Source organism: Rhopalosiphum maidis, chromosome 3 (genome assembly GCF_003676215.2).
Source record: "Rhopalosiphum maidis isolate BTI-1 chromosome 3, ASM367621v3, whole genome shotgun sequence".
Classification (NCBI taxonomy): domain Eukaryota; kingdom Metazoa; phylum Arthropoda; class Insecta; order Hemiptera; family Aphididae; genus Rhopalosiphum; species Rhopalosiphum maidis.
This window is the reverse complement of record NC_040879.1, coordinates 62908210-62932849: the sequence shown is the minus strand read 5'-3', so window position 1 is coordinate 62932849 and position 24640 is coordinate 62908210.

The following is a 24640-nucleotide window of genomic DNA, read 5'->3' as shown; positions in this document are numbered from 1 at the left end:
AAACTTAATAAAACTATGAATTAAACTTTACTAACAATCAGCTGTAATTTTCTCTTCTGATATTATATAATTTATATACCAACTCTGCTTTTGTAAAATAAATTTTATGTCGATGTGATTTTTAATTACAATTAATTAATTCATTGTCCAATTATAATATGATTCAATTACATCAATTAATGTGTATGCGTTTATTTGAATAGTGACGATCTTCAATTTGTAGTACTATTTAATACAAATTAAAATAATAACTGGATTCTAAAATTAATAATGGATGTCGAATATATTTTAAAGCCACTCCATTAACAACAACAAAATGTATATTATTTTTATAAATTGGTTAATTTAATTATGCTTTGATGCAAAAACTCGTAATTGATTTCAAGTACTATTGGATTCTGTAGCGTGCATATACTTTTTGAACGTTTCGTATAGGAATTATCTGGATAATGTTGCAACTACCCTGGAAAAGTTCGATTCATTAGGTTGTTAAAACACAATTTTAAGTTCCCTCCTAAACATAATAATTGATATAGTATTGTATAATATTAACAAGTCGTGAAGGTTACGATTTGCGTAATTCCTCTTCTAACACAAACAAATAACAATGCATTGTATATTATTTATAGTAAACGAACAACTTTCACCTAGAAAATCATGCTGAGCTGATCCAGATGGCAAGCACACTTTACTTTTCGCATTCAAGAATAAAAATAAAAATAATAATGTTGGTTGAATCATCTCAGTATGACCTTACGAATTTTACTAGGCCTAATAGTTATTACAAAATAATTATTAGTGCAAAATATCGATTCAGAATAGAAGGGATTGAAATCGCAATCGTAATATACATAATTTATTCGTGAAGGGTATCACCCTTTTTATTATTCCCTACTATTATTTCTTTAACTGTGTAAGTACTTGATTTATATTTTATAATACCTATACAATCTACATAATATAGGTACTTGTATGCTCATTATAAGTTTAAATATCTTAAGTAAAAAATTAATGACACACATTCTTTAGTATAACAATTACAAAAATACAAAAATGTATTAGGTTAATACCTATATATAATAATTAGTAGGTAACTATAGTAATTATTAATTACTATCAATCGTTCTCCGTCTCCGATATTCTTGTTTTACGACTGTAATTTTGTATATATGAGAATAAAATAAATATTACTAATTTATTTTGTTTTTAATCTTTAATAATTTAACTAAATGAAATGAAAAATATTTGTTTTTTCTAATGTTGACCCATCTCTTATAATTATTAATAATATTGAGATAATTGGTATTATTCTGTGTAAATCGTGCCTCTGACTGTTGCGAGTGTTACGACTGCTTCGTTTTATATTATACTTCGTGTAAAAAATAAAAATGACACTGCGTTTTTATACACAGCAGATCATATTTTTTTCACTAACTTTAATTCAATAAGGTAGTCATGTTTGAGATGAACATGACTTTTATATCAATTTTTAAATTCTAAAATTTAATCCTAACATGTTTTGTGTGCCAGTATTTTTTCTTTTTTTAAAAAAAAGATAAGTAATAATCATGATTCAATATTAATAATTTAACATATAGATTTTACAAGATGACATTTTTATCTCAACTTTTTAAACTTGAAATTTTATTTTTTGGATTTTGAATGGAGCGATGAATATATTGATTTTATCTTGATATATTGTTTTCGTAAAAGTACACGATGAATTGTCGATAAAATACTTCGATTTTCAAAAATGAGGGTGGTTTTGGATACCAAATTGGATCTAGATTGTACGTTGAAGACGTTAAACTTAAAAATTCTAAGTAGGTACTTATTCTTATAATTTGAAAAAAACAAACAAAAAATTAAGGAAAACGGGAATTTTTACAGGAACTCAATTTTGGACAAAATTGATTTTGTTTTTTTATGTAAATTGAAAACCTAAACTTAACTTAACATAACTAATTGTAGAAACTTGAAATTTTCACCAAATGCTTAGATTATTATTTTGTATTTTCGATAAAAATGTTCAAAATATTTCGATTAAATTTTAACTATTTATACGACTATGCATATGAAATTTTCAATTTTTTTTTTATTTTTATTGATTTTTTACGAAATATTGTTATTATAAGCGTTTAAAGTCAGAATTTTTATAAAATTTGTCAAAATCTAAAAAATATACAAACATTTTGTAGTTAGAAATTAGTAAGTACTTAAAATTTTATACCTATAGGTTTTAAAAATGCATTATAGGATTCCTTATAAATATCTTATATTGAAACCATAAGATCTAATATATTCATAAGGAAAATTATTTTTTGAAAACCTTTAAAGTTTAAACTTAGACAAAATTACTTATTTATAAACAACAAATGTTTATTATTTTGTTATAATTTAAAAGTATTATTTGCGGAACTTAAAACTTTTAGGCATATTATATTATTATCGATTTTAATATATACAATGAATTTTTGATTTCTTTTAATATATTATTATTTATTTACACTATGAATCTATTTTCACTGTTTTAAATTATTTACAGAAAGATGTTATTAACTTTTGAGTTATATAAGTTGATATAATATGATATAACTATATATTATTATAACAATAAAATACTAGTAATATAATAATTGTAATATTTTCGGAAAATTTGTTATCAATCTGCTGTAATACTAAAAGTAAAATAAATTACTTCAATAGCTATATCATAAAACATATATTAGCACGAAATATACTTAATAGTTAGTGATATCACAGTTCTGTAGTAATATAGGCTGACAAACTATATCCGCTCGCAGAATCATTTTTTGTATGCAATGGTATATCGTTGAATTCAAAATTATTTAATACACTCATAATAGTGACCAACTATACTACTAATACACCTAATGTATAGAAGAACGGTACCCTACTTTTTTCTTATTAGAACTTATAAACTTCCTTCAGTATAATATTATACGAGTATACATTGAGTATTCATTTTAAATGTCTACACTCTACACTGTATAATCATATTATGCCACATATAATTCAAAATACGATAAATCTAAGGCAATATTTAGTATTGAATTAATATTAACTTATAATGAAACATGATATGGAATAAATTTACAACTAATAAAAGTGTTATAGTACGGAAAAATATCCTCATTGAATTTAAAATAGTAAAAAAGTTATAAATGTGACTGCCTAAATGTGCCAAAGTTATACTCCAATTTTCAAATACTCTTGATATTTTTAACATTGAGTTATTTATTTATTTTAGATTTTGGTGTGAATTAGCCATTTAGGTATAAATAATAAAATAAAATATGTATTTATATGACTATAAATATATTTGAATATATAAATAAAACCGGACAAGTAGGTAGGTACTGAGTGTATCTCGACATTGAGTAGGTCATTGTAACGGATGTGTTAATTTGAATTAAATGATAAATCGTTGTGTACGAAAAAAAATGAAGAATTCTAAATGAAATCAGTCTATATTCTCTGCAGTAAGAATATTGTTTTTATATTTTTATTCTGATGAATAAATTTATTTTCTGTTAATAATATAGTAAATTGTTCTATTTTTTTTTTAAAAAAAAAACCAAACATCATGGCTCATATATTATATAATAATAATAGTGTATTGTCAAAATAATATTTTACATACATAAAGATAACAATAAATAAATGTTTTAATTAATATAATAATTGAAATAATCTATTAGGTACATAATAATTAAAAGTTTATTCTGTTATTAACTTGTAGTAAAAATATTTTAAAATGCAATTATATATCTTGAAATTATTTAATTGTGTATAATAAAAATAAATAATAATCCACGTACCTAATGGTGAAAAGTTTCATTTTTAAACCCCTATGAATAATTTCGATTATAACAAATTAACTAAAATTGTTATTTTTCGTTTAAATATTTAATATTATAAAAACTTAAACTTCAATTATGTATGAAATATTTTTTTCAGCTTATCAAATACATATAAATAGTTTAGAATTAGTTTAAATATTTTTTTTCAATATCACAGTGTGTAGAAAATAATAATTTATTATAATATTTCAAGTGTCATGTTTGTTTCGATTGTTTTAAAAGACACTTTCTACTTTTGACCCTTCACGCCCCAACGTAGAAACTAAAAATTTGAATTAAATTTGCTACCAGAAACCTCTCCTCACAAAATTGAAGATTGAAGAATTTTTCTACTACATTATATATATTTATAACACACATCATTGTAAAACAAATACATTCATTATTCTGCATTTTGCTCATAAAAATGTGTCAAATATGACTTATGGTGGACTATTATCGAATATAGATCGTTATAACTGTTATAAGTTTTAAGTTATAACCGTTACGACGTAATAAAGAGTAATAGCAAATAAAAATAGTAATACAACGAAAAACGCATGTAATTTTTTTTTGTTGTTGAACAATAAATCACACGTATACAAACAAATTAAATCGATATAATATGAATTTAAACGTAGGATGTCCCGGAGATAGAGAAATTTCAAATTAAAAAAAATTATATTAGGTAAATACGGTATTCGGGAAAAATCACAAAATTATATTATTGCAACAATTATTATACTAGCAGAACCAAAATAACGAAATCAAAACGAGGAAATATAATTGATAGCGATTACAAAAATATCAAAAATGCAGTTAAATAGTAAATATAAAAATATTGAATATTTTTTTTATTTTAATTAAAATTATATGCAATAATATCTTTTCAAAATTTCTTTGTGTTCTTTGTGTTACACTTATCATATTACCTTCTTTTTTTTACCATGCATTTATATGTTTATTAAAATTGTAAATTAAATAATTCTTAATAATAATAATAATAACATATTACTACATATACGACTTTGGAACATAAGTTAAAAGCTGGTAACATTCTAATGCGTAAAGAAAATGTTTGATTTAGTTAATATATATTTTAAGCTAGGCCAGGTATTTTTTTAATTTTTCTCCTCAAACATAGAGTGAAATGAAAAAAAACATCTATATATTGTTTAATATTTGGAAATATGTTTTTAACAGCGATTAAACTGCTATGTTCGAAATCTATCATAATAATATAGTCTCTGGATCTATAGTGGAATCAATTTATTTAATTTTTGAAAGCAGCAATGTGTAAATATCTTGTATTTTATTCAGTATAGTAATGCATATACAGTACTATTTTATCGTTATCTATTAACACAATATTATGTAGCAAGATAGTATAAATTTGAAAAAATAAGATTGGGGAACTTTTAAAAGTTCCGTCTGTGAACCATTGCTTAGATTTTCCTATTAGTTTTGTGTTTCTTCAGTAAAACATATTAATATACGATTTTCAACTTCATCACTATCAAATATTAAAAACAAATGTCTATTTTTAGTTTTAGTGTAGATCCCAGGAATTTCAAATTCCATTAAAGAAGAAGGAGTTAGAGGGATATTCTGTTTTTTCTGACGTGCTCTTCGTAAAGTACGTTTTAAAAATGAAGAATATTTCCGGCTGCACCTAGCTAGATTTAAGAATTGGCAATAATTTGTTGAGGATTATCATTAGGCGAATACGCTTTTATTCTCATTGTTTTGACAATTTGTCTAGGTTCAATCAAATTAATGTCCGGGACATGTATAATATGCTCTGAGGAACCTTTTGAAATTGACTCACCTCTAATAGTAATCCGGTCTTTACAATTTTTAACTATACACTTCCAGCATACTATCTTACGAACCACTCTGTACATTTTACTGTTGTGTACTAATAAACCCTTATTTTTACTACTTTTTATATATTACATTTTAAGTAAATATTATGGCACTCACATAGAAAATTTACTAATTTAATATTACATAAAATATCGCACATTGAAACATAACGTTGAACATATTATCATCATTCATCAATCATCACTAACTAAACCAATTTTACATGCTTATGAAATAAAATACTAATCGCGAAAATTGTAATAGCTGCTATTACCTATGTAGCTTTATTTGTTATCGCGGTTTTACTGTCGCTATATTAACCGTCGCTTTAATGGCGTCGCTCTTTCCATCTAGACTCGGTACCTACCCAACAATGTTAAATTAATGTACCTAAAAGTTAAACTAATTGGATTTCAAACCACCTGAAATATATTTATAAATATTTATAATATATTTAAGCATTTTATTAAACAATACAGTTATGGTATAAAACAATAATTAATAATTAACAAAAAGGAAAAATGTGAACAATTTTTTGATCAAGCAAATAATTAACATTAAAATATCTTTATAAATTAACATACCTACTAAAATATTTTAAGAATTTTGGATGTAGCGTATTTTTAATAATGTTTAAAAACAATATTATAGTATGCACATCAAAGAAATTTAGTTTTAGTTGAAAGTTTAAATGCAAATATCATTATATTAATAAAATTGTTTAAATTCAAAACGAAATTATTAAACTAACGTTCACATTAAAAACTAACTATACAGTCGACATTTTATATATTTTATTGGTTTAAAAGCATAATCGAAATTAAATCGTAATATCAGTTAATAATTAATAGTTTTTAATTCTGCTTTAAATGAATTTTTCTATGTTAAAAACAATTCAATGACATATATATTGAAATGTTAATCAATTACATTTTTAGTAGAGATAAATTGCTATATAATATAATAGAAGTGTAGAACACATATTTTGTTTATAAGGACACGATTGTAATAAACACTAAATAGTAAGAATAAACTAAAATATACACGAGTCACGAAGTATAAAATGAACTAATTTTAAATTATATAATCTTTTGTTCGTAAATATTACGTTTTATTTTTTATTAAACTATAAAAGGCAATATTAATTTTACGGATCACATTATATTTATAAATATAGCCTTGTTTGATGAACACGATAAGATATATCATAATTAAAATATTAATATGGAGAAATAAATACGTCTGTACGGTGCCCTATACGCTTTTATGAACATCTTTATAAACTTTCGTATTATTTCGTTTAAATTTGCTTTTCTATGTTGGTGTTTAATAATTGCTTTACAATTTTTGATTTAACCTCATCAGACAACTACAATTATCTGTTCCACTGTCTATATAGTTTAATAACATCTATACACGACTGCACGTGCCAATATATTATTTTAAGTTGCCCGGGACATTCACGTTTGTAATGTTATGCTAATTTATTATAATATTGTTGTTATTATCTGTTCTTTATCGCTGCCATTTGCAGGTATTTTCATAGCAAAATTCATATTTGTGAATATGTAGATAATTTCATTGATTCAAATTCTTTCAAGTTATTAATACGGTCGGTTATCTGATGACGACAACAAAATAAAATGCAATACGCATACTGTTCACCGCATGTTATATTATGCCAACAGAAAGTCAACAAGTGTTATATTTGATGATGTACGTACAACTAATACCTAGTGTAACTTATCTGGAATTGAGATCCATCTGATTTCGGGAGATGCCTAGAGAAATTTTACAATATTTATACGACGTCGATTGTTTCAAAACTGAAATCTATGTATGAACACCTACTTTTACTTTATATTATTAATATTCTTGAACTGTAGTCTTGTTTTCGGCCTATAGCCTATAGGGATATAGAGATGTGCGAAACATTATCATCGACCTTTATAATATTTATTTATTAATTGATTTATTATTATTTTATTATTTTTTTTTTAAAAAAAAAAACGTATAAAAAACCATTAATTAAATTACTTACCTATGTGGGTAATTCAATAGTCACAAAGCATTCTCTTGCGCAACTAAAATATTAAACAACGAAATTATTAAATCTGAAACATTACGACAAATAAAATAGCTACAAACATAAACACCAAATGATATATAAGTAATTATCTAAAAAATATTATGAACCAATTTTAAAAAAATTATGGCACGTGACTTATTAAGTTTATAACGTGAGTAACATATTTTTTATATTAATTGTATACAAATCGTAGACAGTTATTGTACGTGCACATATAATATTCACATGTAGGTAAATTCATAAAATAAAAAGGAGCTACATCTGCAGGTGTTCTGTTTAATTTTAACGATAAATAAATATTTGTTTAGGTAGGTACCTAATCATTTTTTTTTTGCGAATAATATTGCAATTTATTGTCCACGGAAAAACTGCAATGTCGTGATATTATAAGATAACGTAAACAATTTAACATTATGTCTACCGAAAAGCTAATTTACTACTCTAGCTGTGCATGTTTTCAACTGATAAATGGGTTTCTTTTTCCCTCGGTTTTCGTTTCGGCGATTTTGGGTTCATTATAATTGAATGCCATGGAATATAACATGTATAATATTATCTAATTTTTTTCGTACGTACAGCCCCGTACCCTACACGCCTCTAGGGTCCACCTACGAATTTCAGTCAAATGATAATTTTTAAATTTAAAAACGTCATTAAATATAAAAAAATCGGCTTTTGGCTATGTGAATGCTCATCACGTCGGTGATTTTTGTGTCATTATCGTAGTTACATCGAATGAAATGTATATTATGTCACAACGTACATTTACAATTTGGTAATGTCATCTTAAGAAAAGGGGGGAAAGCAGGTAACCGCTCTTTTGTACAGTATATATAAATGTCGAGTCTCGAGTATATATTGTTGGGGTATGGAGTAAGTCACTGTAATGTATGTGTTAAATTTCAATAATAAATCATTGCTTACAAAAACGATTATGAGCGAAGGAGATTTGTCAACCTATATAACTAAGTATATCTTATGATGTATTTATATTGGTAAAAGTAATTTTTTTTCTATTAATATGTACAGTAAGTTAAATTAATTTTGTCAAAAACATTACATTGAAAAATATCGCGCGCACGTTGTGTGTAAAATTTAATAATATATTTATATACTTTAAGAGTTTCGAGTACTTGTGTACAGTATTTTGTAATTACAACAAAATAATTAAAATAATTGTTCTTTGTTCAAATATTAAATAACGTCAAAATTAAAATTTAAAATATCCATAAAAAAAGGTCTGATTACTTCCTACTCGAAAATTATAAAAACATAATCTCAGAACACAAATTATTTATTCGTTTAATAGTAGTTATACATCTAATCGAGGAGATAACTCTACAAAGACTATAGAGAGATTACGTGGGTATATTCTGTTAAACAAATAATAGCAATTTATGGCAATACAATATATTCTATATTCATATTCATTGAAGATATTTTATCGATTAAAAGTTCTTCAAATTATCATAAAAATGGTGCATCGTTTGATGTATACGGCCGTAAATATATGTACCTAAATATTATATGTTTATTAATATATTATATTTTATATTGCGTACATTGCGATACACACACATAATTATTATGTATAATCATTTATAACGATCTGTAATGTAATCTGTAATAACGTTTCAATTTTAGTCCAAAAACTTTGGATATACGTTCTTAGAATTGTTTTCTTGTTGTGTTGCTCTTATACATACCTAATACAATAGTAAAGTTATAAAATAAAATTATTTGTTTGTCGATTTTCAAATTGTTTTAACTTTTACTAGAACTTTAGAGTAAAGTATCAGAAATTTCGTCAACCACATTTTTAAGGTCCATTCTATATTGACTATTTCGAGAATAATATAGTAGATGTAATAAACTATAATTTTGGAATAAAAATACGAGAATTTGACATCCCAAAAAGTTTACAGATTAATAATAAAATTATATGTTATTATTGTAATCTCAAATGTTGAGTATTTAAATGTTAGTCAAACGCCAGCGATGTTTTAAATACAAATTAAGTAATATAAGTACTTAGTTAAGTTTAAAGTGACACATTAAAACAAGTATTTTCAAATAAATACAAATGAAGGAGGTATACAATAGCAACACAAACGTAATATACATATACATTATACATAATCTAATATATACTTATCATCTATTATATTATGTACCTTACACCTTCATCTTCATCTTCATATGAACGTATATAATATTATAAAGCACGAAAAGAAATTGAAACCACATATAAGTATTAGATTAACTTAACGTATAGAATTGCATTTATAGGTATAGGTACCGATCATTTTTAAATCATTTTAGACTCAATTTTTTGGTCTCACGATATCTAACATCTATGTTTCTGTCTTTTTAGTAATTAAAACGCGTATAGTGTATGGATTATTATTTATTAATACAAATATTAAAGACATTAGAGTAGCGACATAATTCCTATATTTTTTACAAAAACTAATTATACAAAATCTTGAAATGTTTGTTTTCTGAAAATTGTATTATAGGTGTATGTTATATAATACCAGCATCTTAAATAAGAAAAAGTCATGAAAGCGTCAGTAAGTCCTTAGGACTGTAAACTGATCTCATGATCATCTTTCACATATACAAGTTCTGAAGTACCGCTTATATGGTTGTTTTTAAATTTAATAAAACATTGTACCTGACACACACGCCCTTATACTGGCTATATCATCGTTTATAAGTTTATAACGTATTGTAAGCAATTCCATAGAGTTGAAAATATTATATATTTTTTTAATGAGCTCGAATACATTTTCTTATTTGGTCAAATGCGTAGAACTAATACTATTATATAATATCCAGCAAGCTAAAAGTAAATAAGTATAATCATTAAACCGTTTTAATTATTTGATAGAACTACCTTTACCATATCGTATTCCATATTTATAGAATACTTAAAATGTTTATTTTAGTGGGTAATATTATTATATTATATTAGTGTGTACACAGTATTATTACAATCCAATCAAAAAACATCAATGTGTATCTTTCATATTATACTTACCCGTTCGCCATTTTAAAATATGAAATAAACCTATAAACGACCATTTCTAAATAATAACACACGCTACCTACGTATTGCTATATACTGACAGTATGTGTATAGTTATCAATAAAATTACGATGTGTTGATGATATAATAATATAATATATATATAACTATATAAGTGGTTGTCTGCGTCAGATTGAATGTCTGTCAACTATAGAAAAAATACATATCAATACTGTGGTAGTACAGAATTTAATAAAATATAACTGAGAATAAAAGATATGTAATATTGACTACGGTATATTTCCGATTAAGATATGATGAATTCTTGATTGGAAGTTAAAAAAAATATTAAAAAAATATACCATCTTATACCAAGGTAAAAGAAACTTTAGAAACTAAACGGATAATAAGAAATTCGAATTATAAGTTTAGGTGCAATGTCTTTTTATTGTTCAGTTAATTGTTTTTCGCATAATATATATATATATATATATATTTTAGGTACATAAATAATATGAAATGTATATTAGTAAAATAATGTGTTAACATATTTTTCAAACATTACAACAAACTGTAAATTAATTTTTGGTTTTAAAAGTATTTGAGTTTAAAAAACATTGATGTTTTGTAAAATATTAAAGACGATTGTTAATAGATACAGTTGTCAATACAGTTTTACAGCCAATTTATCAGAAATGTCGTTATTTTTAAAACTTTTTAGACATAAATAACAAATTTGACAAGTTTAAGCAACGCTGTTTTGTAAAAAACTAACGACTGCGTCTGATTTTAAATTGACAGAAAGAATTTATATGAAACTTTTAGAGTACTGTTTTGAAAAGTGTTTTCGAAGCATTTATTTATTTTTACTGTAAAGAACCTATTAATATAAAACTACTCAAACTTACTTTACTAAAATCTTGAACAAAAAATAAGTTATAATACAGTTCAATATTTAATACATCTGTGAAAAAGATTTTTTTTATGTAAAATGTAAACTTATTTCATGCAGATATTTCTAATACTTATCTCTAGAATCTATACTCACAATTTATAACCATTATTAGGAACAATATGCATAATATAATATAGTAGGTCTATATAAAGTAACATTAATTGTTACTTAATAAAGTTTAAATTTTGATCTTAATATTTTGAAAATCGTATTGCTTTTTTAACTGGATTTTAAAAATGTTATGTAGTTCATAATAAATTAACATAATTTTTTTATGTTCGAAGTTAAATTTTGATGACATAAGATACTCAAAGGTTAAGTTAGAATAAAGTTCAAAGTATACTAACGATTACTCCTTAAACAATTGTTGTTATTTCTTTATAATTCAAACTTATTTACTTAAATTATAATTTTATATACATATCAGAAATAAAACGGAAATATTTATCTGAAATTTTTTTTTAACATGCAAAATCATTAAAAATGTGATTCATTGTTGCTCATAAGTTTTACTTATAACAAATTATATATCAAAAGATTTTTGTACATGACGTGTATTATTTTTTATAACCGTTTTTATTTAGACCACGAAAATATTCACATTATTTTACTGGTATAAAAATGTATTATATATTTAATATCAATAGCTAGATGTTTAAAATAAATACAAGATTCTTCATAAATTATTGTTACAGCACTCTAAACATATCAAAAATACAAATGCATACACGCCATTTTTTTTTTTTTGTAAACATTGTTTGTTATAAACATTAAAGTTTACTATGACTAAATTGAATGTTTAAACGAAATATAACAATTATTTTTTCTCTAACAATTTTAATTATGTTATAATTCAAACAAATTATTAATCGGAGCATGCAATTTTTCGCTAAACATATTCATCATTTTCTATGCAAAACAAATTTTCAAATTATTTAGACTTATTTAAGTTATTAATAGTTTATACCATTTACTTATTATCGCCGTTCTACCGTACGTACATGATGGTATTAATTTAAAAGCTAATAACAACAATATTATTAAATTATGTAATATTATAATATTATATTATATTATACTTTATATTATGTAATGTTTATACAAAAATTAGTTTAAGCTACCTATTTTTAGAAAAATAAATTACATATAATAATAGAAGTAAATGATGATACATCCTTAGAAATAGATTTCGATTAAAGACTTCGCCCACGCTAACGTTTGTTTGCCAGATTTCTGACGATAGATCTGTTAAAGCTCTATCATGAACTTTGCATAAAAATGTATTTTGTAATATAATACATTATTTAATATGTAACTTTTGCGTTGCTAAATAGTATTATAGTTTTAGTAACAATAAATCTTGTCCTATTTTATGGTAATTGTTTACACATTACAAATTATTTGAGTTTTTCTCTATTAAATAGTTTGTGAACTTAAACTATTCTTATGGTTTGTGATTTTATTATAAGTATTTGTAAGACTAAATCCATTCAAGCCAGAACCGTAGATGCAATTGTTGCTTTCTGTTGTAAAATAAAGAAAAAGAACGCAGACAAAAAATAATTAAAAATAAATGAGAATAATGGACAAAAAATGTTTTTTTTTTAAATCACCAAAAAGTTAATTTTATAAAAATAATTAATTAATAATTTAAAACGAGACTGAGCCTACATTGTTTGAAATAATTTTACCTGTGCCGTTAGCTGACTTTGATTATTTATTTAGTACATTGTTAGCCCTTCTTCAATTAACAAACAAAATACTTTAAAATTCAATTCACGTGTGAAAATATTTAGCAATAATCTTGCATTATTTAACATCTGATGAGTCTTGTTTCCATCCCTTATTTATTTATTCGTGTATAGTTTATAAATTGTATACATATACATTTTACTATCGAATTCTTCTTCTTCTTCTTCGAAATTTTGGATTTATAACATACTGCTATACAAAATTTCTGCCACATTTCTTTGTGCTCTGCAGTTATTCTTACCATCAGATTTCCAGTTCTACTGCTTTATTGTCTTTCTTCACACAGTGAACACAGATCATTTTCCACTTTTACTCTGGCCTCCCTAAAGGATTTTTTTCTTTCATGTCCAATTAAAATAAGTCCGTACTAAAAATCTACGTCATTTCTCTAAGAAAACGATACCATCTATATAATATGATGCTAAGAGTCTTATTTTAAATTGACCTAGACCAATTTCTTAGGAGACGTCCATTTCTCGTAATACTTTCTCTATTTACACTGTGCGGGACAGTGCATCTTCATCTGATCGGAGTTCTATAGTTTCCCTTACTGGTTGTGATGCTGTGTTTGCTATCTTGAATTTATTTCCATCTAGTTATTTATTGATACTTATTTTTTTTTTGATATTATTCTCTATCAATATAGGTAATCATATGGATTTTTCAAATAAATATCGCATCAGATGTTGTTAACCTTTCCTAAGTCAACATTATGTTTACCTAAAGGATATAATAATATGTAAACTCTCCCGAGTGTGTATGTTTATTATTTATATTATTATAAAAATTAAATCAAAATGTATATTCAATTTAACCGATATTTTTTTTATTATCAATACCAATCTCAACTATAATTATAATTTATAACTTACAGGTAAAAAAATGTATTTTTTACAATAATTTATATATTTGAAATTCGTATGTTCGTACAGTGGCGTAGCTAAGATTTTAAAATGGAGAGGGAGGCAAACCCAAAATATTATATTTATAAATTATTATATATATATCTATAATTATTATTTTATAATATATTTATATTATTACCCAAATTATAATCAACAATTAAAACTAACAGTTTATTTTTATATTAAATTGATACAGCCAGGGGATGCCAGAGGGGGCATGACTCACTGCCCTCCATGGCTACGCCACTGTGTTCATATAATTATAAAAATTAAATTATAATTTTATTGATTATACATATAAATTATTACTGACTATTATTATTAAAACATTCTTAACACAATTCTTATTTTTATAATTTAATAATTAATGCATTATAATGTAAAATAGGTTACTTAATTTAGTCTACTTATTATTATATATGCATGAAATTTATTTTGTCTTTTACACTAGGAGTCTAGGAATATTCAAGGAATTTAATAAGCACAAATAAATAAATAAAATAAATTAATGAACTAAATAAATAGGTAATAAAATAGATTAATGCATTTGTAAAGCACTAGCACAAACACGGTTTCCACCTATGTGTTGTCCTTTTACAATTAAAAAATATTACAAGTAATATTGTGAGTTGTAACTTCTTTTGTTTTTCATGAGTTGGTTAAATGCGTTTACATCGTACGTAGTTTATTGTGATTTTCTCAATGCCTATTAATAGATTCCAATACAAATAATCTTGTATAGTTTAAGGTTTCTGAAATACCCATTATATACAGATCATTATTATGAATCTCTTAACCGTTAAAAATAAATTATAGTCAAGTAAAAAAATAACCAATTTATAATTGCAAAACTAATATTCACAGGTATTTTTTTCTACGGTCAAAAACAAAATGTAATGTATGCTATAGCCACAGACAGCGTAGAATATAATATTATGTGTTAGATTATATTACCAAATAGCACAATATCAAATGACATACTCGCAGAAAGTGTACTAAATTATTAACATCCATTTTGGGTTTCGAAAAAAGAGAGAAAAATCTCTTGTTATAACCCATCTTCAGAAAATAAACAAAAATACAATTGTCCAAATTATTATGAAATTAATATTCAAAATGATATTGTAAAATAAGAAGCTATAATTTACTATTATTTCATTGTAAGTACTATATTGAAAATTGAAAACGAATAATAAACGTTAAATTTTTAAAGCCTGATTTTTTAAAAATGTGTTAGGTATAAAACGAAGTGTAGATGGTATATGATAATGAACGTTCATAATTCATATAAAAAGATTGGACTTGTTCAATAACTAAAGTTTTATTAAAAATTACTGAGTTTTGAATAATTGAAGTAATTTTTAACTACCGAACAATCATTAATGATTAAAGATGGGCAACTTGAGAAAAAGGTTAATTAGTCAAGATAAGTTAACATTAGGACCGTTTAGTTATAAGTTGATGTATAAATGTTATAGGTATTGAATGAATTCTAAAACTTTAAAGTTGATATTAAAAAAAAAAAAAAAATAAGAATAGAAGTTAACTCATTTTTCTTTTTTATTGCCTTCTGATTTCTGAGTCTTGGGTTACACAAGTGATTGTATAACTTTCATACGTTTTGAATAAATATTAAACATTATTATAAAAATACATCTAGGTACTTTAGCTGCCCACTACTCTGGCAATTACACGTTTGTATATTTATTATAAGTATTATTTATTACATTTATTATGTAACAAAATTATTAGGCCAAGAAATATTTATTTTCAGTGTTGCATAAACATAATAAAATCTTTAATAATAATAATTTATTTAATCCAACAATTATACAGAATAATAATTGTAAAATTAAAATATATATTAATTTAAGGTAATATAAAATACTTAAAAAAAATGTATTAATAGATAATAACATTTATTTAAATAAAAAACGGACCATTAAAAAAAAAAAGTATTTTTGCTATGAATACAATATGACGAATATCAACCGTTAGATTATGATTTATTCTATAAAATACGTAAGTAATTATAAATTTGCCAACTGATTAATATTAGTATTTCGCCAGCTCACTATAATTTTAGATTCTGAGTCAAGCAATGAATGTATTGATTTTACAATGATATGTGTTGTTATTTAATATTTTGTGTGTCTACTGTCTGCAAACACGGTTAGTAGTCGGTGATAAAATGCTTTGATTTTCAAATATGGAGGTGGTTTCTGATTGAAAATTGGATCTAATTGGTACTTTGAAGTTTAACTATTAACTACTGTAAACGATGAATATTATATATATATACTACATTATATGTACACTACAAATTGTGTATGAGTACACACATTTATCAAAACAGTTTAGACAGTAGTGTATTATGGAATTAGTTGGCCTTAAAGCGGGGATGGAAAATCTATATAACGCGTACCCACGCTTTTTAGTAGTACGTGCAACTTCATAATTATACATATAATAAATATAATAATACAGAGATAGATCTTTTGATATGATTAAATATATCTTATAAATTGTATACTATAATGGTTTTAAATGAATTAAGTAAATAATCGTTGTTTAAAAAAAAAAAAAAACAAGCTAAAAAAATGATAATAAAATAACATCTTACATGCTGGGAAAATAAAATCTAACCAAAATTCTAAGTTCTATCAGAGGTGATGAAAATCCTTTTAAAAATAGCAATTAAATTAAAATATTCAATAAATTATAACAATAAAGTGATGCTAGAAATTTTAAAAAATATTTATAATAATAATAGGTATTATAGGTATTTTTTATTGCTATAAAAATATTAAAAAGAATGGAATTATGTATATTATTATATATACATAATATATAATCTTATAGTCATTTCATTTAATTTGAGCAAACTCGTACAGATTTTTTTTAAATTTATTAATAAAAGTTAAACCTAGATACATCATAAAAGCAACGAGAACTTAATCTAGTTTATTAAAATATTTTTTCATAGAGTATCTGTAATTAAAATCAAACATATTTTATTTTTACATTATTTAATATTAGTAATTTGTTACATTAGTCAATATTGGTTTAATCAAATATTTTATAAATATTTAATAAACATGCATACAATATGTGTCAAAATAATAATTATAATTTTTATAGAGCTTTTATTAGTGTTTGAAAAAAATTTTATTTAAAATAATTTTGATATTAAAATGATAAATATTTTTTTAATAAAATAAAAATAAGGCAAAAAACAATTATACCAAATATAGAAATTTACAAATATCAACTAAAAAAAGTTTACTCGTTTTGAACTTTTAAAAATCAAATTTAATTTTCTTTTTTATCATTTTACAATTAAAGAATTTTTATTATTTAATAATTAAAATGAATTATATTATAGGTACTTATGTATTTTAATAACTAAAATATAATAAATATACACATTTTTATATATTCAATTAAGTTTGAATCAGTAATCTAAAGTGCGTTAAAACGAAAAAAAGGGTCTGACTGATTGAGTGATTGCATTATTATGAATAGGATTCTCTAAGTATTTTGATATTACTGATTTACCTGTATTGAGTTTAACCATTTTGAAAATTATTGAACAGCATTTGATTTTGAACATGGCATTCGGTAAATGAAAAATATTATTTAATTGCATTTTGTGCTCCAAAATGTAATCTATTATCAAAATATAGACATACCACATACAGGCTAAAGTAGAAATAATTGTGAAAAATCATTTTAAATGAGAAAAATGGTTCATTAAATGATCCTTAAAGAATGAATCCGTTCATCATTAATTTAATTAAAATTAAATTAAATATATATATATATATCATATCGACGTGATCAAAAATATAAAATAATTTTATTTGACCTGTAAAGTTTAATAATACACTTAACAAATATATTAAACACATTTAAGAAAACGTGCAAACAATTTACATTAGATTCTAAGCGGAGCGAAACACTTAATTTCACTAAGATATGTCTGTCATCAGCTTTTGGAATATTAAAAAAATTTTAATTTAAAAAAAAAAAAGTGGTGTCTGGTAGAAAATTTGATTTAGTTAGTACTTTGAGCGTCAAAAGTAAAAATTCTCAGTACTTTTTATAATCTGTAAAAACAAATTAAGTAAAAACGGCAATTTTTACGTAAATTCAATTATCGATAAAATGAATTTTGTTTTTTTTTTTTTGTAACTCGAAAACGAATTACTTACCGTATATACTTAAAATTTTCATAAAATGTTTATACCTATTATTATTTTCTATTTCGATAAAATGTTTAGCCTGTACTTAGTAGATTATCAGAAATTTACAACTTTTTTCATGAATGTCAATTAAAAATTATTAGTTAGAAATGCTTAGAATTCAAAGCTTCTCATAAATTAATTTCTCAATTAAAAATATCAAAAATCAATGGCCGTAATATTATTTTATAAGCATTCAAGTTAGGATTTTGATGAAAATCGTCAAAATCTTAAAAATATATACAAATTATTATGAGGTTAGAAATTCATTTAAAAAATTATTTTTATATCTAAGGTTTGAAAATTTAATGCAAGATTCTTTAAAAGTTTTCAACCAAATATAAAAAAAAAATCTACCGAAAAGCCAAATTATTTTTTCATGAGTATCTGAAGTTCAAATTGTCATTACATTGTATATTCATACTCATAAAATTATTATTTATCCTTAAACAATTTTTGATATTTTGTTTTATTTCAAAAAACTATAAAAGTTAATACTTAAAATCTTCAATACATTTTTACATTATACTTTTCATTATATGATAAAATTTAAATTTAAATTATCATTTTTTATCAATCTATTTTTACTGTTTAACAGTATTCACGGAAAAATGTTATTTCATTTTATACCTTTTTTATACCTTATACGAGTTAATATTACATTACTATTAATTAAAGATTATTATAATATTTAAATGTGTACTTTTAATATTAAGACAAATACGATATTTTCAGAAAACAATTATATCAATCTACCGTAATACAAAAGCTTAAAATTAAAATAAATAACTTTAATAACTATATTAAAAATATATATCATGAAATATACTTAGTGATCTTTTTTTTTTGTATATAATGATATTATTGATATTACCTATATCATTGAATTCAAATTTAATCCATAATAGTGACCCATTGAAGATTATAAATATTATATTATAGTAAGTTATAAACTCCAATTATTTTAAAATTGTTTGTTCTTAATCAATATATAACACCTAATTAAAAATATTAAAACTTAAAATGGTAGATAATTCATTGACAATAATATAGTTATTGGTTTGTATATTTGTAAACAAAAACTGGAGTTATTATCATGCTTCCATACAGTGCCATATTTAAGCAAAGACAAATGGAACAATTGCACTGGTTCTACTCAAAAAAGGGGCCCACCAACTTTAGTCATATACAATTAATTGTATACCCATTTATCATACTTTGAGAAAACAAAATAGATATGGATTTTACTTGAATATTTTAGAGGATTATTAAGTATAGCTCCTTTTTTCTGAAAATGACGGCCTTAAAGTTGAAATCAAATTCGACTTAAAACATCAAACTTAAAAAAATTTAGTTTAAGATATAAGTGTAATAAATAATAATTAAAATACTAATTTTTATTTTAAAAAAAATTTGCTTTTTAATCTGTATACATATTTACTGAAATACATTATATTAAACATTAATTAGACCCAGTTAAAGTGTTATAAGTGTTCTTGTATATTAAATAATCATATTTTTGACAATAAAATGTTATTCTATGATTCAACTACTCTATTTATAAATAGCTAATTACCTTTAATTACTAAAATTAATTTAAAAATATATTATACATACATTTTATTTTGGCATTGAAGAAAACAGAAATGGACAATTTAGGGCCCAAAATTGTAAATTGTACTGGGCCTATGAATTGGTAAAATCATACATATAAGATAAGGTTTCAATTACGTTCTATTGTAACTTACTAAGTATTATGTGATGTTATATATTTATGTATAATTTAATTAACAAATAGGTAAACAATTAAACAATCTTTATAAGTTTAATGTAATAACATCATTTCTACATGCCCACGTTTAATGTCGTCAAATCGATATTCTCAGTAGTCAGTAGTCAATACTGATTACAAGTAGCTGGTTTTATTATTTTAATTATTACTTTGATGTTTGATCATGATATTCTAAGTTTATACGTTGTTATTTGTAGAACGCTCTGCCCAATCAATTTATATGTTGTATGTGTTTACAATAAGTGTATGATGTAAAATTAGATATTTGAAATACGTTTATTATAACATGTTTCTGTGTAAATAATACGATTGTAGGTTGGTTAGGTTTTGTGTAGTTGTGTTATTATAATTTCATATGATGTTCTTTGAAACTATTTATGGAAATTTAACTGTTGCGAAATTCGAAATGTTGACCTCTAAATGTGAATAATCAAGTAAAGAAAATCTTTAAAAAGAATATCTCTATATTATGTAGGATTGAGCATAGACAATGTCTTAAGATTATTTATTTATACACACGATGTTTTAGTTATATGGATTAGATAATATACCGTTATTCGTTTTTGAGTTAAGCCAAAAAAATAAAATTGATTTGGTCGAATACTGATTTTTCGTAAAAATTCACATTTTCCCTGATTTTGACTTCTGGAAAGTACCTATACTTTTACTTAAAAACCACTATCGAAGTTAAAAATCAAGTCATTTTTTTAACATGATGTATTAGTACATACACTTAAAAATAAACCCCATCATAGTAAAATCAATACATTCATAGCTCCGTTCTGAATCTAAAAGGTAGGAGAGTGGTACCCACCGAGTAGGTCAATGTGATGGATGTGTTAAATTTAAATTCAATGATATATCATTGTATACGAAAAACGATTCGTAGGGGTAACTGTCTGTAGACAGCTTATATCACCAAGTATATTTCATGTGTTTGTTGGTATTGCTATTAGAGTAATTCGTTTTAAAACATTTTTTATCGACAGTAGGTAATTGAAATTTATTATAAAAAAAAAAATCGAAAATTTCTCTTGCTTATAAATAGCTGAAAAAAAAGTTAACATATTTTTAAAATGTTATTAAGTATATATACAATTTTATTATAAAACATTTGGCGATAAGTAACTAAGGTTTTTCATTTTTGAGTTTCACTTATAAAACAAAATTGACTTTATCAAAAAACGATTTTATGTAAAATTCCAATTTTTCTTTATAATTATTTGTTTGTTTTTTCAAATTATTTTAAAAAATATTGAAAAATTCAAAATTTACATGTTGACCTCTCATAAGTACCTACAAACCAGATCAAATTTAAAAGGCGATGACAGATACAAAAAAAAAATTAATAAATAAATATACAAGCATCATTATAATATTAATGCATTCATTGCTCCACTCGGAATCTATAAACGTTAGACACTACAGACAGTAAATGACTCCCTTCGTTCACAGTCACAACGATGTAAAAAACAGAGGTAAATAATATAATATTATAGTACAAATTATTATTTTTTGATTTAACTGGAAGAAGCTAAGTTATTATAATGAATATATTAACTACTTATTTATGTTATTAAGTTAATAGAAAATACTAATTCAATTAAACATTTTAAAATACATTATATTTCTATCTTGTTAATGTCTTCCCACCTTTGTTTATTATACTATTATAATATATCATCAAATATTTGAAACATTAATGAATATAAAAGAAAAAAATTGTTTGCACCTATTTATTACAATAATAATTTACATTTATATTATGTACTAAAGCCCTATGAATTACTGCAGTAATAGATAATTATATGAATAAATACATTTTGCTCATTGAGTAATCCCTAATAATTTTTACTTTTTAAATTTCATGCAACTGGTGCCCTTACTTATAATATAGTTGTATAGTAGATTATGTTGTATTATATTGTTTAGTTATTGTTTTAAAATACTATATTTTTTTTTTTAAAGACTCCTGTATACGAAACATTTTAATAGCATTTGTTTCGTGTCGTAATTGAGTTTTAGATATTTTTTTTAGTACCTACGCTGAGCTGTATATATGACTCAATTATGGTATTTTAAATCTAATATCAAGTAGACAAGTGGTATTTATAATTAGATTAATTTATATATATTTAAATAATATTAATATAAATGCTAATTGCAATAATTAAAAACTATAAGAATTATATTTTAAGCACTATACAATATAGGTACTTATACAATAAAGTAATGATTTAAAGTAATAGTTCACGATTTAAATATAACTTGCCAGTAAATATCTACTTTAGACTTTAGTACAAAAATTGATTTACTAAACTTGAAGTTCGTTTAAAAAACAATTCTTCAGACCTCGGCATTTGAACTTTGAGAACATATTTCTAATTATATTCATAATTATTTTAATACTGTTAGTCTATATTCATTAAATAATTAATATTTAACTAGTCTAATAACCATAAATAAATAAAAAAAATAAATATATATATATATATATATTGTATAATATTATACTTTACTTGTATTGTTATTATATTATGCTTTAGGCTCTTTAGAGATATTTTTTTAATCCAAACGAACACATGGTCCTATGTAGTACCTATACTCGGTGAGCTTAAAGCACTATTTTAGCTCGTTATGTGCAAAACGTATTATTTCATTTATGTTACTTTTACCTTATATCAGTAATACCCAACGAATCTAAAAGTAAGCAGGTCAACAAAAATATAAAATACTTATGTATACCTAAGCCATGTTACAAGCATTACAACTTACAGTTAGGTAATTGGGTATGTAGTATTATTATTACAAACTTTAACCGTAAATTTAATATATATATAGTTTACGTATGGAATATGCAAAATATGTTATATAATGACCGTTATTCGCAAATCTTCAATTTAATAAAAATTCAAAATACCTAATATTCATCCAGTCATTGACTAGCATAACATACATGTTTCGACAGTTTTAACAGTATTAATTAATGATTGATCTAATCTTGCGCAGCGTTCCCTGCACTCCAAACCTGTAATTAGCTATAATATGTATTACTTAATTTTATTTTTCTATCATACTTTATATACCTACGCGTTACTGAGGATTTTTCTTATTTCCATACACTATTTTAGTTATTAGTATAGTAATTATATAAGCATAGTTAAAAAAAATTATAAATTTAATAAATTGCCAAATTTGACCGAAAAAATAAAGAACTATTATAAAATACGGCACTTGATATATTTTGGCTTCAGTGTACCTTAGTTTGTAGTCAAATCCGATCACAGTGGACATTGCATAATATAGTTCTGCGGAGGATTCGGTACAACGATTGGTATATTTAGATTAAAATATAATAACTTCATAAGATAAATATTTAATGTGAACTCCCACTCGCAAAATTAACGATTTTAAAACAAAACGCTTGTAATCGTCATTAGTATAGTTTACTGATTATATATGAGTATATGAGGACATATTACAATCAACAAAAATATCATTTTTTTTAAATTTTATCAAACATGGTCCAAATAAATTTCTCTCTAAACCTTGCTGAGAACAATCTCTGTAATTTCTGTCAAAATCGGTCAAGTAGTTTTGAAGTCTATTAACTACAACCAACTTATATACTTTGCAGGCCACTGGTTTTTATATGACGTATACCTATATCGAAGATATGGTTTAGTTATAATTTATTATCGAGTGAAGTACATATTATGGTGATCAACAAAATAAACTTAAATAAAAAGTACAGAAATAATCAAATGCATATAAATACAAATTCAATGATTATACCTATATATACTATAATATTTATATTATTATATTTAATCATTTGAATGTCTATAATATATAAATTACCTATATATTATATTTAATTTTTAACTCGCATTCGTTTAGATTAGAAAGTATTTGAAAACAAGTTTTATATTTATTCATATAATAATAAAATATCTCTATAATATGTAAGAATTATTAGTGTTTAAGCATAGTACCTATGGGTATTATGGTTTTCGAACGAAGTTTTATTTTCCTTTTGCCAACAGAATTACGTTTTGAATAAATTATTTTATTATGTTGAGATATTTTACTACTTATACATAGGTTTCAATATATACACAGTGAAGCCTCCCCAACAGACAC